Below are 19888 nucleotides of genomic sequence, written 5' to 3'. Positions count from 1 at the left end.
CCAAATTATATTTTCATGTGATTTTTTGTTATTGCTGGTTCCCCCACAAGCCACACCCAGACCTGGATGGGACGCTTCTGTGGTGGGCCGGGAATCTCACTTGGCGGCAGCCACCTATGGCTGCTGCGCTTGCACTGTGCTGTTCAGTGCTGTCCTGTCTTTACCACCAATGCCTGGCCTGTCTGGCCTGCTTCTTTGGGCCTCCTCCCTACCTCCCCCTTCCTGCTCCTGCCTCCTCCTACCTTGCTTGCTTGCTGAGTTCTGAGAAAGAGATGCCTGGGGAGGTTGAGGAGCACCAGGAGGGCTCCGCAGTTATTCCTTTCGATGCCCGCGGTAGGCAGGCAGACTGATATCATGGCAGCATGGCAGCATGGCAGGACAGCGTTCGTCCGCACTTGTCTGCGTCGCATCTCGACTGGCTTCCGGCTTCAACCAGGTATGCTTATTGTTATTCATGGGGGCGCTGCTGTTCACAGTGACTCCATCCACCATATTCTGACATCACCAAACTCGGCGGTGGACGAAATAAAACAAACAACAGTGAACCTCAGTATCTTTCCTATCACTGACATCTGAGTTCTGTGCCATTAAGAGGGTTGAAATTGGAGTTAGAAAAACACAACAATAACAAAATGCATTACAAATTACATAAGAATAAATATTAAAAGAAAACATTATTAATAAAATGTTACCTAAATGAATGTATGTCCACGGGCATAACATAGGAAAGTTAAAAAAAGTTAGAAAATTAAAAAGGCTAAAAACATTACACCAACACAAATCAAATTAACTCCTAAGTAGCTAAATCAGGACTTTGACATTTATAGGAGCCTATTTTCACAGGTATCAGTACAGAGTACCATAAAAAGGGTGACACAGCGCTGCAAATTTCTAAGGTGGAAAGTTGTTGAAGAAAAGACATAGCTTACTGAATTGTCTAAATGTATACCTTCACAAAATAGGTAGAATAAATCCCTTCCTCTGTTTCTCATATAAATTACAAAGTATTACAAAGTGCATTGTGCATTCTTCCCATACTTTATCAAATGGGCACCTTTCAAGTGTAGCTGGCCAATCATTCTCTATTGCATACAAGTCAGTGGATGATATCACATCTAAATCTTGTAAAAACAATTCTCTGATGTCTTATATACATTTTCAATTGAATTCTGTGCCATACCATAATTGGGCAGATCCTTATCAAATCTCCCAAAGAATTAAAGCCATTTCCCTATGACAGGCATAGGTGGAAATACTCTGCGGTACTGAAGGATACTTAATTAAACATGCATTTTCAACTAACTGCAGCTTGTCCAAGTTGACATAGCCAAGACATTTGCCCCATATATCACTTTGGAGACATGTTTTACTCTATAAATGACACCCATTTCTTTTACCATCTTAATCTCCAATTTGGCAGAAAAGATATTAGTCACCACAATTGTTTCTTTAAGTTGAAATTTCTTGGCTATGATTAGCTGTGACAAGTACTGCATGCATCAAATAGAAGACCAGAGTAACAAAAAGGAATCTATATTGATAAGGAGAACCCTTTCGAATTTTGGACTGGTATTTTGTGTCAGTATTTGACCAAGCTTCATAACAAAGGTTTTGGTTAAATAGACCTTTAGGTCCAAATCACCCATATAATCAACAAAAGTGTGCATTAATATTTGAAAACCCCTAGGTGTGCGCTCCATAAGAACTACATCAGTCACATATAAGAGAGTGGGGACCACATATGTCTAACTTGAAGGGCACTCCTACTTGATCAACTAACACCTTACTCAGATTGCTGATGTAAAGTGTGAAGAGGAATGGTCCCAAAATATAGCTCTGTCTCACCCCTCTGCTGATACCACAACCTTGTGTGATTTCCCCATTTATGTCATACCTCACCATAGCATTTGCACCTGTGTAAATCTCTTCTAAAGAAATCGACCATCAACTGCTCCACTCCCATCTCAACCATCAGGCATCATAATTGCTGTGACTGACACAGTCAAAAGCATTAAACAGGTCCATGAATAACAAATAAATGGGTCCTTTCTTAGCAAATATGTATTTTCCATAAAGAGAATTAAGTTTAGGAACTGCTCGACTGTCCTAATCCCCGTTCAGAAGTCATAGTGTATATTCAAAAGTATTTACTTTTCTTCAACCCAAATTTGTAATCTGGAGAGTAGTATTCTGCATACCACCTTCATCAGTAAAGCGAGGAGTAAAATTGGACAGTAGCTTTTGGATCAACTCAAACTCACTAGTATTTTGGGTGTTTCAGGGATGTTGTCCAAGTCTTTAGGACCCCGGATCTAGAAACAGCTCTCAAGACAGGACCAAGGTCTTTCCCACTTAAACTCGAAGTAATAGCTGCTGTCACTTCCTTCAAGGTGAAGAAAAGTGGGTAATTTTTCTTTCCTCCATCAATAAGGTTCCCTTTGTTCACTGAACGCATTTCCTTACTTCCATGTATTTTAGCAAAATCCGCACCGCATTCATCTGATGGAATTGCAACCTCAATTAGGGAGTAAGATGCACCTCCTCTCAAATTCACAGAATCGGCCCGGTTCCAAATAGAAACATCATTTTTGGGATATACAAAGCCCAAATTCCGATTCGGTAACTTGTTACTGAATCACAATTTGGGTTTGGTGATTCGCTATTAGGAAGGGGCATGCTCAGGACGTCCCTTCCTAATACCAAATCCGAAAGGTATGTACGAACATTTTGCAACCAAAATGAGGTTGCAAAACATTTGCAGATTACCACCAATTTAAAATGAGTGGCAAGCCATTCTCAATTGGGAAGGGGTCCCCATGGGACAGTCCAAGAAAATATTGTGCATCATGCACACAAAGCACATATGTGTGCCCCCAACTTGACTCCTGACTGCCACGTAACCTCCAGAGGTAGGGGCATCAAGGGGGCAGGGAGGCACCTCAGGGATTGGGGGGGGGGTTGGGCTTTGGATATTGGAGGGGGACCTTTGGGCTTTGGCTTGGGACGGGGGCTTTGATTGAGGCTTTTGGGAGGGTTGGGTGCCCTTCAGAAGATTTGACTTCTTGGTTGTGGGATTGCATGGGTCATTCAAGGGGGACAGGAGAGGTCTTGGAGGCGGAAGGGCCAGACCTTGAGAGGGACACTGAATGTTTAGGGGTATAACGCGGTCAGAGAGGAGTAAGGAAAAAGGCAAACTCCAAGACGAAAGCTTTCTTTGACACACAGGGACAGTTATGGCAAAAGGGTCTGGGTGTGGCGGGAGAGGGAGTGGTTGTCTGAGGTGTTGATGTGAATGTCTTTGGTACATGTTTGTGTGAGGTATGTTTGTGGGTGGCTGTTGGGTGGGTGAGTGTGGGCGTTGGTGTGTCTTGGAGGAAGGGGGTGGATGTGCTGAGAGATGCTATGGTGAATGGGTGACTGCTGGGGTGGTGACTGCAGGTATGGTGGATGTGCTGCATGTAGGCTTGTCTGTGGTTGTGTTGTCTGTGGGTGTGGTGACTCCGGTGGATGTCTAAGGGTCTGCTGTTGTGATGTTGGTGGGTAAGATAGGTGTAATGGCTGGATCTGTGATTGTTGGTGTGGTGTCTGCAGGTGTGTCAGGTGATGTGTATGTGATGCTGAGGGTGGTGGGGGTGTCAGGGCAAGTTGTGACTGACGATGTGTCTGCAGGTGTATTTTGCTTATGTGTATGCTGGTGGTGTGTCTTGTGGTGATTATGTTTGTCTGTGCTACCCTTGGATGTTGAGGTAGATGCATGCTTGTCTGTCTGTGTGGTTTGACTGGGCTGGGGGAGCATGGTTTGGGATTGGGAAGAGAAATGTGGAGGGGTGAAAGGAAGAGGGGGGACAGAAGAGAAAGGGTGACTGGCTGCCGTCAGTGTGGAAACCAGAGCCTGAAAGGAGCTCTGTAGGCCAGCCAGTGCTCCATGAATGCCCTTAAGGGATGCACTACTCTGTTGGAATTGAGTTACAAGTCCCTGGATGGCATTCACAATGGTCGACTGACCCACAGAGATCAACCTCAGGAGGTCAATAGCCTCCTCACCTAGGGGCTGACACGGGCACGGGCAGACATGCCTGCAGCAAAGGAGACACTCACCCTCTTGGGTGAGTGGGCATGAATAACTGGGTGGGGAGCTACAGGGAGGGTGGTGGTAGAAAGGGAAGTGGGGAACAATGATGGTGTTGGTGTGGTCCCAGATGGGTCTGCCACTGCTCGGTAGTGTCCACTGGAGGAGGATTCCAAGGATGATGACATCGATCCTGTCTCCCCCGTGGCACTCCCCTCTCCCTCTAGGTCACTGCATCCCTCCAGGTTGGTGGTCTCAGCACTCCGTCTCCCATTGCCGGCAGCTTCCCCCACTTGTCTGTGCCCCGTCTCTTTCACCTGCCAATACTGATGCACACAAACAGAGAGAGGGGGAGGGAGAGAGAGCAAGAGGATCATCACATTCATCACATGCACACATTACAACATGCACAACACTAGGTATACATCTCCTGCTAGGAAAGTCCCAGTTAAAACCCTTCACATCCTAAATCATGTCATAATATGATACTTCCAATTACCCCATTTGTCATATGTCTCACTGACATCAGAAGCCAAGTATTTGAGCAATACTTGACCATCCCATCAAATCACCTGTAACTCTAAGGCATTATGCTCATCATGGCCTGGCTAAAGCAATATTTCATCCCCATACAGCTCATCACTGTCCATCATCATAACATTCTAAGGAACTGAAGGTGACAGATAAAACAATATCATGCCTACTCCGACTCCACACCTTCCCAGTCCATCAGCAGAAGTCATCTTCCATGTAAGGAAAGTCTTCTCACATCACATACGACACAGCACATTGCCTTCCAATCACATGCCTAGCTGATCATTCGATACATAACTCACACAATGGCAACATTCTGTGATGAATACACAACATGTGGCAGTCCCACACAGTGACCATCACAATTTGACATTCCATGACTGGAAACCAGCAATGTAAATACTAGTAACAGATTGTACAGGATTTCCTGCAGTCACTATTCAGATACATTGTCAAATACACAACAACTCCATGTACTGCAATTTGGGGCTACTTAGCACACATGATACATCCACACACAATCACAGAGAGCATAGTTACAGCAACACAACTATGGAGAGCATACAATTTGCTACGAGGCCTCATAACACTCCACCTAACATGCTGATTCAGAGCCTCTACATGGCAACATGAGTACACCTACATCACTTACAGCTGTCCTGACATGTGATTCTCATTGGCTAAGTCCTGACTAAACACTTACACAATAGAAAACCAATGTAGCCATTAACGACACATGCACCTACATGACAGCTATTTGACTGACAACATGTCCCCCAAAACCAACAGGAGTATGTGATATGGAACTTCTGCTATGCCATAAAATCAGGCTAACATGAGCAGAGCCAAAACCAAACCTGTCTGAACACCCTCAGATCAGCTAAGGTAAGTTTTGAAAAAAATAGCCTACAATATATGAACAGCCACAAAGTATCATCTCATACATGACATAGGCAGCAAATACCATATGAAGGACTATTATCGGTATGGGTTTGCCATATTTAGCATGGACAATGCACATGGCCATAGGGTCAAACAGCCTAGCCACTTGCCTTCTCTACAACAAACGCACTGGGATTCAAGTCATTTGTTCAGATGTCAATGTGATGCAGAGAAATGTTAAGTGTTAATAGACAACATGAGTCCCCTGTTGTGGGATGTCCATCCTTGGTAAACATCACATACCCCTTTGTATGATTATGACATGACAATGGGAACACCTCCTCAAAGCTCTTAGGGACAGTATTATATTGCCCATACCAATTGCCTGATTTGAATGTCAGCCTCACATGAAGTCTACACCTGTCGCAGGACACAGGATAACTAGGCCCTATAACTAATATGTCAGACCCAATGTTGTACATAGAGCAGATCCCTTGAAATAGGAGCGGTCTGACACCTTTGAGCTACAAAACACAGCATTTGGATGATTGGACCTGGGGACACTAGGTGAAAACGATGACACAGCAGCATACAGAGATATATGGCTGAGTTGCATATGTGGCTCACTCACCTGTTCATTGCCACATGCAGTCATACATTTTGCAGGACACAGGTGATAAACATGTTTCCATGCACAATCAAAAGGCCACATCTCTGTTTGTATTTTGGCAACTTGGGTACATTGTATTCCCAGTAGTCAACATCCCATCTGTAGCACCTACAGCATTGTAACAGCTGCAATACTGAGACAGCATACACCAACCTATCAGAGGAAAGTACATGGGTCCTGTCAATACTTACCCCCAAAATTGGAGCTATTGGGGGGGTCAGGGTCTGACAAGCACCCCTCATTGGGAGGTCATCCCCAGCTGGGCCTCAGTGGTCTTCAAGGCCCATTGTCTCAGGTCCTTCCACCGCTTCCTACAGTGGGTGCTTTGCCAGCTGTGGATCCCCATGGTCCACACTTGCTTGGCGATGAGACACCAAATCCCCTTCTTTTGATGGCTGTTGACCTGCATGGATGACACAGACAAAAGGAGAAAGTCATGTCCACATGCACCATACCAATAGGAGTGGACAGTACACATCAGTCACAGCAAGTTGCCACACAATCCCTTCCTCTCAGCTCACATGACTTCACAATATACCATCTGCATGTATCAACACCTTCACAAGTTTATATCAATGGTACACCATCAAACACCACATCTATCACACATTGGTATGACATAGGACTCATCTGCTCCTCTGGTGCACCATATAGCTTTCCATACAGGAGTAGGACCTTCTCCACTAGCTTTTCCAGTTCTTCAGTAGTGAAGGCAGGTGCCCTATCACATGATGCAGGACATGGCATGATAGCTCCCAGAAGCAGTACATAGCAGCTCAGGTCGTGGAGGTCTAGCTGGCAGCAGTGTCAGGATTCAAGTGAACAATAGTGCAGAAGATGGTGGTCATAGCCGCCACACACATGACCGTCACCGCCAGCAGACATCGCCATTGGCCTAAGTCCACCAAAGACAGCAATGACTTTCAATGGCATGTTACACCGCAGTTGTGACCACCTACCACCGTGATGACTTCTGCCGGAGGACTTAAGTCACTTCCACTGGTCCAGTACTATAGGTCAGGCGCCTGCCATTTTGAACACATTTCATGTATGGAAGTGTTTCCTAATCTGCGTCATTAACTTAACCCCCTATTGTGATGTACATCTGTATGTACTTCCCTCATGTTTGGTTGACATATTGAAGATCAGTGCTGTATGAGCTGTGTTGCTTGAGGACATGTGGTGATAGCTATGTACAGCTACTTAGAGGTTCCTATTTTTCAGGAAAATGTTGATGAAGGCAAACACTATATGTGAATAATGTATAAAAGATTACTCTCACACACATTGACTTCATAAGTTATATCCAATTGTTTAATAGGCAATGTGCACCAAATAGGATGTAATCAGATGCATAGCTATGTGCAGTACTGTGTATGTCAGATGTAGTAGCTGTCCTCTACAGCTGTTAAGTGTGAGGAATGTAGCTGTACATGATGTGTGAATTCTTCATTTCTCATACTATGTTTACATGCTTTGCCATAGTTACCCTGTGATGAGGAGAGTGATATCCACCAGTGTACTGTCCACTAGCAGACCTGCACACCATGGAGGAAAGACATGTTATTCAGACATATCATCTGAATCGTCACATCATCATGGATCTTTGTAATCAGTTGGAGCCAGATTTGATGCCTGACATTCGCAATCACTATTTCATACCTCCAGTCATTCAAGCCTTGTCAGTGCTACACTTCCTGGTGACACGGTCCTTTCAGAATACAGTGGCTCTAACAGCAGGGATGTCTCAGCCCATGTTCAGTCTGGTTTTGAATGATGTACTGTGTGCATCGTTGAAACACCTGGACAGCTACATCAGGTTTCCCCAACGGGCAGATTTGATCTATCTGAATGCAGACGTTTATGAGATGGGACACATTCCACATGTGGTAGGAGCCATTGATGGCACCCATGTAGCCTTTGTCCTTCCCAATGCAAATGAACAAGTGTATAGGAACAGGAAAAACTACAGCTCAATCAATGTTCAGGTTGTGCATCTGGAAGACCAGTACATCTCACAAGTCACAGCCAAGTATCCAGGTTCAGTGCATAGTTCTGCCATCATGCGAAATAGCAATGCGCCACTGCTAATGACATGATCCTACACAGAGAGGGCCTGGCTGGTTGGTAAGTTACCACTGAAATGTGTGTTTGCCATTTATGTCTCCTGCCATCACAATATAGCATGTCACACATACATGTTTGTGTTGTTCTCACATTGTGTTCACAGACTGACCCTGGCTATCCGAACCGTTCTTGGCTGTTGACACCAGAGAGGTAACTAACCATGCCAGGGGAAGTCCACTACATTAAGGCCTACAGGAGAATAAGGCATGCAGTTGAGTCGACTTTTGGCCTCCTGAAGGCAAGATTTAGGCGCTTGGACTTATCTGAAGGAGCCCTCCTCTACTCACTACACAAGGTATGTCAAATAATAGTTGCCTGCTGCATGCTCCACAATCTGAGACATCAGGTATCATTAAAAGCAGTTGAGGGGGTGGCAGCTAAACCTGTGGGTGGAAATGATGATATGCCAAGTGATGAAGAGCCAGAGGATGATGAAACAGGAGACTCTGGACACATTTCATGAATAAGTACTTCAGCTGACAGACAGGTATGTGAAGTAGACCTATGTTTGTGATGTAATTGTACAACCAGATGTAGATGGTTGGCATCAAACCACCTTTCTTGCATCATCTGTTGTGGTGTAGTGAGCTCAAATGCGTATGATTGAGTTGTGAATGCAGACAGAAAGTTTGTATTGTGTACAGTACAGAGTTTTCTGCAGTCTTATGTATTGTAACAGTAGATGCAAACTTACACTTCTGGAAATTACTTTTCTGATGTGAGGAAGGTCTTGTGATATGTCCCATCCTTTTTCCCTTTCACTCACAGATTTGCCTAGAGAATGTATGTCGGAACAATGCAAGCTGGAACCACGCATGCCTGAAAAACGCGGTTGGAACAACGACTGCGTTGTTACCACTAATGCCTTTACCACGAATGCCCTAACAATGATTTTTCGTTGTAAAGGCATTCCTGGTGAAGGCATGCGTAGAATGGCATGAATGGTTCCAGCATGCGACCCCCCTGGCCCCCCACCCCTGCCCCTGAAATTACCGTGATCCCCACCACTAAAACCTAAAACCACCCCAACCTTCCACCCCTGCCCCTAAAACTACCCCAACCCCCCACCCTGCCCCTAAAACTACCGCAACCCCCTAACACCCACCACTAAAATCAAAAACCACCCCAATGACCCACCCTGCCCCTAAAACCTAAACTACCCAACCCCTACCCCTAAAACCACCCCAACTCCGCACACCTGCGCCTAAAACCTAAAACCACCCCAACCCCCAAAAAGTAAAAATATCCTGACCCCCCACCCTGCCCCTAAAACAAAAAATACACTGACCCCCCACCCCAGCCCCTAAAACTACAAATGCCCCGACCCCCCAACCCTAAACCTAAACAACCCCGCCCCCCACCCCCAAAAACTAAAAATACCCCAATCCCCACCCCACCCCTAAAACTAAAAATACCCTGTCCACCCCTTACTCCAGACCCAAACCACCCCACGCCAAAAACTAAAAATACCCGACCCCCTCCCCAGACCCTAAAACTAAAAATACCCTGCTCCCACCCCAAAAACAGCCCCAGTCCCAGCCCCACTTACCTGATCACGTCATCCTCCGAAGCTGACTCTCTTCTTCTGTGCCTTAACCTCGCATGTGTGTGGTTAAGCACATGCATGGTTAAGGCACTGAACAAGGAAGTCGTGGTTAACGAAAGCGTTGTTCTGCTTTCGTTGTCCACGACTTCGTTGTTCGGGAATTGTGGTTCAGGCTGCTCCCCTTTCCTAGATCCTGTTTGACTCATTAACCTTGGCTTAAGAAATACTGTGGCAGATTTATCAGCCCCTAGTACCACCGCAGCGTCACTTTTTGTCATGCTCCAGTGACGCTAACCGCTGCTCCATGTTCACAAGGAGGTGTAATGCCAATTTTTGTGGCTCAATGCCTCCTTGTAAATATGGGCCCCTCTGACGCAGTTTTCAGTGTCAGAGGGGCATGCAATGGGTGTGCACCACAACACACATTGCTTTTGACGCTGCCACAGATTTACGACTTGTTGTAAACCTGAGGCAGCAGCAGAAACTAACACTACCCCAGGGGTGGCATTAGCATGGCAAAACAAGGAGGAATGCTTTTATTCTTCCTTGTTTTTTGCTTTTTCTATGCGTGCTGCTTTCTGCAGCACAAACAGAAGTGCCAAATCACCATAATAGATTGATTATGTGCAGGAAGGGATACCTTCCTGCACATAATCAATCTATCCCCTCAACGCAGACACGCTTGCTCTATGGTGCCAGGATGCCTGCGTTGGAGCAGGCAGCTTAATTTAGCGCCGGCGCAGGGGAAAACACAGGACTGCGTCATATTTCTGTAAATACAGCGCATCCCTGCATTTGAAAAGTGTTGCAACACGGCGCTACTATTTTTGGTGCAGCACAACGCTGCCTCACTTTGGCTTAAGTCAGGGCCATTGTGTCAGAAGCAGATGGGAATTGCTGACAGACATGAGAGGTGTACATGATAGACACATGGTAATACCAGTGTTGTTTAAGTGGGGTGTTGATTGATTGTTATACCGTCATAATACTGGGGTGGAAAAGGATTTTACCAGTTCTTTCACCTGTTGGGTACTGGAGTCAAATGGTGTTTTATAGGTCTGGCACATGTGTAAAGAATGGATCATAGCCTCTCGCTTCACAATGGATGGAGTACTTTGTGATCTACATTGGACCTAGCTGTCATTTTGTTCTTACTTTGCAGTCCAAGGTGCATGTCACTGTAGACTGACAAGGGTGAGTGACAATCCTACAGGTATGGGACCAATGTTAGTGAAAGGTTTCAGTACTGCGTACCTCAGTTATCATCTTTGTAGGTTCCATGGGATATGTGATTTTGAAACTATGGTATGGGTATGTGAAGAGCCTGTACCAGTTGATATAGAGGACCTATCAGTGTGCCCCTGCCTTGTAGGTAGATTACTATGACCCAGACTTTTGTATCCTGTGTATTTGCATTGTATGACACCTTTGCATACATCTTTATGGCACTCTCAGTCATGCTGTATGTGCTGATTGTAATACTAACTATACATTTGTGTAGAACTGGATTTCAATCTTTTTGACATCTGTCCTGTAATATTTCTGTTGTAATGAGTCTCCTGCTGATGGAGTCCCTGTTTGATGTCCATTACAATGGCTATTTGATAGAGGAGGACATAACCACACCAGAGTTGACTGCATTATCTATTGTACATGGATGATAAAGGACACATACACAGGACCTGTGTTTAAGTGTGATTTTTTATGCACATCTAAAGGAAATATATTACAATGATAGTAAAATGAATGAACATAAAAGTGATGGGTGAAGTCATTGTGTATGATTTCATCAGGGTAGCTTTTACACCAGTTGGTAACACAAGTCCAGTGTCCTTATACCATGGGAAAATGGAGTTGGGTATCTGAACAGTCAACAGAGTGTATCCATTGCACACAAGGGGAAACAATCAGGAGAGGTTCACTTCCTGGCAATGGGTTTGGTCTTGGCATCTGCTCCTGCTGGATTTATGGGTGGGCGTCCACGTTTGCGGGGGGTTCTTCAGCTCCATAGGGAGGGGTGTCTGAGGCATGACCTTCCCCTGGCAGGGCCTCCATTTTACTAGCAGACACAGATGTTGAAGGGACTGATGTTATATTGCTAGTGGAAGGTCCAGATGTTGTGTAGAAAATGTAATCAGGGTGGTATTGATGTCCCTCAGCACCCCTGCATTGGTAGCCAGGTAGGCATTTTGTGCCTGCCACTGCTGCATGTCTTCCTGGTATTGGTCCCTCTGCAGCCTTTGATTTTCCCCCAACATGGTGAAGACTTGGCCCATCCTTTCTTTGGATCCTTGACTTGAGAGATGGTTTCCTGATCAGTTGTGTCCCTTTGAGGGCCCGTCCTCTGGCCCACAGCATCCCTCCCAGACACCCTACCCCCACGTGCCTGCGCCCTTGGCAGAGTGTGCCCACTCCTAGTGGTTGCAGGTCCATCATTGTCAGGGGTGACAAGGTCAGACTCAGGTACCTGTGCTGTGGGGAACACAACAGATGATACAGTCCTTGGGACACAGGTTTGGGGCGAATGGTTGCCTGTGATGTTGATGCAACAGGGTTGGTAGGAGTTGATGTGGGCAGGGTGAGGCTGAGAGTCCTTGACTGACCTGATGTCCCTGATGGGCCAGGTTGTTCGTCAGTACCCAGACATCCAAAAGTGTTATACTCACCTGGGCCTTCATCCATTGAAGGAGTGACAGTCTCTGGCATCCTTTCCATGGTGGCAACTGCAAGGTAACCTGTGGAGGGAGTGAGACACAGAGTTCAGATTAAAATGGGTGTTTTGTAGCATTTGTGTGAGATGGAGCCAGTGCCTTAACATGATTCCCTTCAATGACATTGACAGCTGCTGCACAGCATACCTTAGTTGTACATACAACTCTGTAACTTGATTTCCATACTCCATGCTAGTGTTGGTAGACTAGGTTGGTACAGATTGCACTGTTGATGGGATCTATTATTGTCTGATTATTGACATGACTGTTCACCTCTGTTACCTAGTGAAGAGTCAGACCTGCTAGATGGCACACATAAGAGCTGCACAATGCACAATGGTGTCTTTGTAGCAACATAGTACTTTAGTATGAAAGGGACAATGACCTGTATCTGGAAATAGTGAATGCGCATTGACTCAGCCATCTGACTTTCCAACCCAGGTCAGTCTATTTCTAGCTTGGGATATTTGATCTGTGGCCATTATGAATGGTCACTCAGCTATAGCTGTGTTTTGCTTTGGTTGCTATTGTGAGTGTGCCATTGCGTTGCTGTCATTGCTATGTACTGTTCCACACTAGAACAATCTAGATTGTGTAGCAAGTAAATTAACTGTGCATGCATTACATGTGATATGCTGTGCACATTCCAGGTTTTCTCAATGATGTGTTAGTGCATTCTGGGAGTTATAATGATAAGATTAGCCGGTAGTTAACGTACCATTTCCAAGGCCTGTGAGGGCAGTTGGGCTCAGTGGAGAAGTGGCATGCGAGTGAGGAAAATTAAGTGATATTGAGAGAGGTGTAGTGGGTAAAATAGTTTATTAGGGTAGGTTTAGGTGGTGAGTGAGCAAGCAGGACAAGACAATTGTATGATGTTAATGTTGTGGGTACTTACCAGACCCCAGTCCCCCAGGTATGTCTGTCAGGTCCTCAGGGTAAAGTATGTTCAAGACCTTCTCCTCCCATGATGTGAAAGTAGGGGGAGGAGGTGTGGGCTCACCACCAATCTCCTGTACAGCTAGCTGGTGCCTGGATGACCCTGTCAACTATACTTTACCACATCTACATTTTCCTGGCAATAGATGTTTGTTGGACCTGTGCTCTGGACAGGTGTGGCTCTACCCTCACTATTCGATCCACCATGACCCTCAACTCATCATCAGTGAAATGTGGGTGTTTTTGTGGAGACATGGGAGTGGTTGTGTAGATAGTGTGTGGGGTGCTGTAATTTAAGGGTGCAGTGTTTGGTAATTGGTAAGGTGTGAGTGCTGCGATTTGAGTGGTGGACAGTTGTAGTGGATTTTGTGTGCTTGTGATGTATGTATTTTGATTGTTGTGCTGGTGTGGGGTGTGTGCTGAGTGAAATGTCTATGTGTGACTATGGTGTACAAGTACAAAGTCTTATCTTTTTAGGCTTCTCTGTGTATGTATATGGCATTCTGGATCCAAAGGATCGTAGGTTGTGTAGGGCTGTTTTATATAGTGCAGTGGGTAGGTGTGTAGAGTGTGGAGACATGTGTCAGGTGTGAGGTATTTTAACTATCCAATGTGGTGTTATGCTCTGACAGAAGTGAGTTGCCGCGTTTCAGACCTCCAATGGTTTTCCTCCTTGGAAGAACTGCTATGGTGATTTGTGGAAATTTGGTGGGTAGAATTTTGTTGGCCTGGTGGTGCTGGTGATGGAACTGCCTCTATTCCATCCTCCAGTGTCCTGGCAGTTTTGGAATTTTGGCTTTTTTTGGCAGACTTCACAGTGTGACTCTTAATACAGTGGTCGGATTACCGCCAACATAGTGGTCTTGTGGCAGCCACCACTGCAGTAGTCTTCCCAAAAGACCACCAAACTCATAATGAGGCCCAATGTTTTTGCACAGAAAAGTCCATTCCCTCTCTCTCGAAATGTATGCAGCAGTAATATTGTTCCAATGAGACTGTCACATGCATTACATGAAATAGTTATGGAAAAGTGTGCCTACTACAGTTTTCAATGCACAGTTTTAGGAAAGTTGTAAATTCCCAAACGTTATCAATCTAGACTTGCACATGGGTTTAAACTTGCAGGTGCAGATTTACAGCTTTCTTTGTAAATCAGGTCGCTATGTTTAAAAATCAAAACTATTTCAGTCTTCTGCATTAGATGCAACTACACATAATTGTAAACCAACACTCTCTAGATTAATTTGAGGAAGAATTTTAGTTTTTTCTACTGATAAATAATGCAACCAATAATACACTCTTGAAATTCTGTTAGCTCTGTGGAATCTGATCACCTTAATTCTTGCATTCACCATCACCAAAACTATCTGCCATGAAAGAGTTTCAGGTGCTTTCCATCCAAATCATTCTGCATGGCCTAATGAGCATAAACCATAGAACTTGCAATCTTAAAAAACATAATTATTTCTCCTATATTTTCATGCCACAAGTCACCTAGCATAACTTGGAATACTCTCATATTTAACTAGACAGTTAAGGATCAGATATGAATGAAGTTATCACTCTGAAATGATATATGGGATAAAGTACAACCTGTTCTTCATTATAAGGAAATTTGAAGTGACCAAGGGGTTCTGTGACCATACAGAGGAATGAGGCTGAAGGCCGAGTTCTCTTATAAGATTATAGAACTCCTAGGTGACATACAATATTCTTCTAATGGGCGATAGAGGATATACAATTAGTTATAATACATGGACCTACCACCCTTCCGACAAACCGCTAAAATGTCTAGCGTCTTGTTCCTTCATATGACAAAAATAGTATGGTTTCATATGAGAAGAATAAAAATAGAATCTGTAGTGCAACATGAAGAACACCAAAAAATGTAGTAATGTCTACCAAAAAATATTTAGGTAACAGTTTAATATTAGTGAAACTAAAACAAACACTGTAACGAGGATGGGTGGAAACATGCAAAGGCATTCTTTTGTTCCTGTAATGCTATTGAGTGTGGAAAAAATTAATTTTGCTTAAATATCTCATTTCTGTTGATTACTGTCAAATGTAATAAGGAAATTAGAGGTGGATTGAAGGTTCTAATGTATTATATGGGGGGAAACTTTTTTCTCAAGGTTCTTACTAGCTATGTCATCTCTCTCACCATCTGCTCTGATACCTGTTTCAGAAAGTTTATCAATAGTTTAAAAATTCTCCTTGTCTAATAAGAGTTCAGAATTTTTCCATTCACAACCCTCCAGACTTTCACATATCCATCAGACTCTTAAATCATTGCTGAGTACTATTATGCCCTTAAGAGGCTGTGATGGCCCTTTTAAAACAGATATGCTGAATCAATTACATAAAACTAATTTAACACACCTGTGCTGCTGGACTGTTTTTAGTAAACAAGGCTATCAATGATTTTCATTATGAAGCTCTTGGTTAACTTAAGGTGGAGAAAATCCTATATTGATAACAAAACTCTAGGGTTAATAACAGTTTCAGATGTTCGGAGGGTAAACTACTTCAACTATCACACATATACTCAGCAATAATGAATGTTCTATGGCTATAGCAACTGTATGTAAGAAAATAAATATTGCCTACACACATATTAACAAACATTCATACGGATAATGTATTAGGTAGTAGGCATGCACTGACCCATTTTTTTGCCTGTGCCCTTTTAAATGTTTAGGGAAGCAAAATATTAAAAGCTACTACTTTTACTAGTTTTAAAATAACACAAAACAAATCACAGTAAAAACAACTGCAATAATAAAAACCATAATCATCATCAGAAACATAATACCTACTTAAACCGCTAGTATTATCTTGCATGTTATGCAATGTGTGAATTTTCCAGATGAAACATGTTTATCTCTTACCCACTCCAGACCACCTGACAACTTTATCTCATTGATTTAATGAACTGAGATCACGATCATTATTTTGCTTTGGCCATCTCACCAATTTTGAATTCATTTGCATTTGCTATTCTTTTTGTCTATTGTTTTGTTTTAATCACAACAAGAAAAAGTCCTGCGTTCAACTTCTCTTCATAGCTTTACATTTCCCTGAATTCTGTGTCTTGTTTTACTATAACACAATGGCATTAGGTGAACTTTGAAAGCAATGAGGCATAAATTCCTGCTTTGAATTGCACCTACTGAGCAAAACAACTGAGATTATCTTCTTTAAGAAGAGTGAAAAGAGATGCTCCATTGAGAACAAAATTGAATACGAGCTACTTCCAAATTGTGCACTTTACAACATACTTTTCACATTCATTAGGTAAGAGGTCACTGGTTATAGCACTAAAGAAATATTCTAGTAATTTCAAGGATTTCAAGCAACATTGTCTCTCCCAAATGGTAGTGGGTCACAAAGCAAACCAAGGAAACCATGAATAAGTTTATCAAGCTTCTTGCTGCTCAATTCCCAAAATTGATTTAAAAGCTACAATTATCACACGTTGTTCAAAACAGTCTTTGTCCACAATTACTTTCTTATAGGTAGCAATGCTCTTCTTTTTTTTAATTGTAGCGAGTTATTTTATTGCTGTAGATCTCAAAAGAGATCAACATATTACAATTAAAATCTTTGTTCCCAGGAAACAAAATCAGCTCAATATAAGTTCAAGAATTTATACAAAATGTTTAAAAATGCAAGTGGTGGCTTCCTCATTGGGTGAAGACAACAAAGAATTATCAATATCATTCTGGAATAAGATTATAACCCTCAGCTGAGATCTGTACTGGTTGTTAAAGTTCCTGAACCTATGTTTTATTCCAGAGTCACGGGTGGGGGCGTATCATGAGGGAGTGGGCCTTTAGCAACTTGTATAGACCACAGCAGAAGGGATGTAGGCTTATTGGAACTTTCCAGACACTGAGGGTAGAATGTTCTAAGTTTAAAAGTGAGAAACAGAAAGACAAACCTTGGAATGTTGGAGCAGAAGGCTTATCCTCATCATTATTAGCCCTAAGCCTCTTTATTGTCTTCAACGGAAATCTCCACATTTCAGTGTTCTGATGTACTTTAAGACAAATGAGCATAAAACACTTCCATAATATGGCCTAACGCAAGGAAAATACAAAACCCCCATTTAAGAGCTTGCATGCAATGATAAAAGAATATTCAAATTCACAATTGTTGAGGTATATCCATCAATTATCTTGTCAATAGTCTTAGCAGTAAATACCCAAACCTTAGAAAGAATGTAACCCTTCTCATGTTATGTTCTAGTGAGCATTCAAGAAATGGCAGAATTCAAAGGCAGTCCATACTGTTGGGGCTTGACCACTCACATGAAAAATAGATTGTCTGCAGGAGCGATGAAAGCACCCCCATCCTCCAAGGAGACCTATCAGCACTGCTGCTGTGGTTCAGGAGTCCAGACAGGCATCCCAAAAGGAAAGGAGGATTGAAAGGCGAGAGAGAGAGAAATACACTTCCTCTGCCACCAGGTTCAGCTGGGCACCCAATGCTTTGGGAGTGCAGGTGGTTGTCATCAAATTGCCATTGGGGAGGATCAGTTCTGTGAGTGGGGAAAGAATAGGTATTAGTGTGTGCAAACCCTTGCACAATGACCACTGAATACCACACATTCAAGTAATAATCACCTGTCACCCAACACTTTAGGATGTGCTCTCTCTTTGCTGGAATAAAACTTATTTCAGGAAAAATAAGTATTTCGTAAATACACAATGGGAGTCTTCAGAGGTTTTCAAAACTATCCAGCGACTCATAGTGGTACAACAATGACATCATTCAAACACACAAAAGACATAACAGGAGAAGCCGACCGCCATCAGAGGAAAGAAACATAATAATAAAAACGTAGAAAGGAGCATGCCAACTATGTCTCACAACACAAGTATATGCACAATTGTGCTTCAAAAAGTTATAGCACAGGAATTGTCCCAAAACGAATGAAACACAAAATGTTCACAGTTTCTGAGTGTCACTTTAAAGAGGTGTTTGCACACACTTTTAACACACAACAAGTTTCTCAGAACCCAGTTCTTAATGAGTCACCATGGTTTACTGAGCATATTGCTCAAACACACAAGTCTCTGTAAATGAGACACTTAGCTGTTGTCCAGGTATGCCCTGCGGGCTACAAGCTGCTTAGGAATGAAGCCAGTAAATCCTTCTGCAGGCATTTCTAGGAGGTACTGAGCTGAGAGAAAGGGATATTTATAACAACTACAGTACAATGTATCAGGGAGTAAACAAGCTTTGGCATAGGATCAACAAGATTTGGCAAAGCCACAACACGAGGCAGAGTTCTATGACCCAACCCACACATGATTTACCCAAAACCCCTGGAAGTTGGTGGCACAATGCACAGGAGTAAGACAAAGGCAGGAGATGAGACCCTTTAACAACACAAAAGGATGATGGACGGAGTGCTGAACAATGCAAACACTCACCCCAAGTCACTGGCCACTGGATTCAAGCTAGCCTGGCTGATGAAGGGTGATACCCTGAAACCAGTCCCGGAATGCTTGAATCCTGTCCAGTGAGGACCTGGCTTGGCTGTTCTGGTTGGACTGCTCCCACTGGGAGCAGGGTCAAGACTGATTTGCATATGGCTAGGTCCACACTGTGGTGGCCTGGTGAGCATAAAAACGATGGATTAAACCCAGATCTGTGACTGGGGGTGAATGTTTGAAAAGTTTCAATACTCCGTCCATCATCCTCTTGTGTTGCTAAAGTTGCCCTAAGTGGGAAGGGTATGCCCAGGCGTGGGTCCTTTGCTCACTGTACCACTGGATTCAACCTAGCCTGGATGATGAAGGGTGATACACTGAAACAGGTCTTAGGATGCTGGAATCCTGTCCAGGGAGGACCTGGCTTGGCAGTTCTGGCTGGACTGCTCCCACTGGGAGCAGGGTCAAGACTGATTTGCATATGGCTAGGTCCAAACTTGGGTGGCATGCTGAGCAAAAGAAAGATGGATTAAACCCAGATCTGTGACTGGTGGTGAGTGCTTTTAAAAGTTTCAACAATCCGTCCATCATCCTTTTGTGTTGCTAGAAGGTGAGACACAACACATATTATGCTTTCATAAAGCTTCATGTCAGTAAAGTGTATTTCCAGTGGCTCACTATGGGAATTACCCATTTTCAGAGTTAGTGTTATCTGAGCAAAGCACCTGGGGCTAGATGTATTACTATTCCGCTTTGCATTTCCTAAATAGCGATTTTTAAGAAATCGCTATTTAAGAAATGCAAAATGGGATGTATGAAAATTGCGATTCGGTAATAGCGATTTCTTAAAAGTCGCAATCGCTATTACCGAATCTCAATTAGGGAATGGGACTCCATTAATCCCTAAGGGGTGTAGGCCCATTGGTGCGAATGATTTTGCATTTCTAAATTTGCGAATTCCTGTTAGGAATT

This window comes from Pleurodeles waltl, chromosome 12 (genome assembly GCF_031143425.1).
Source record: "Pleurodeles waltl isolate 20211129_DDA chromosome 12, aPleWal1.hap1.20221129, whole genome shotgun sequence".
NCBI lineage: Eukaryota > Metazoa > Chordata > Amphibia > Caudata > Salamandridae > Pleurodeles > Pleurodeles waltl.
The sequence above is the reverse complement of the archived record's forward strand: the minus strand, read 5'-3'. Positions refer to the sequence as shown.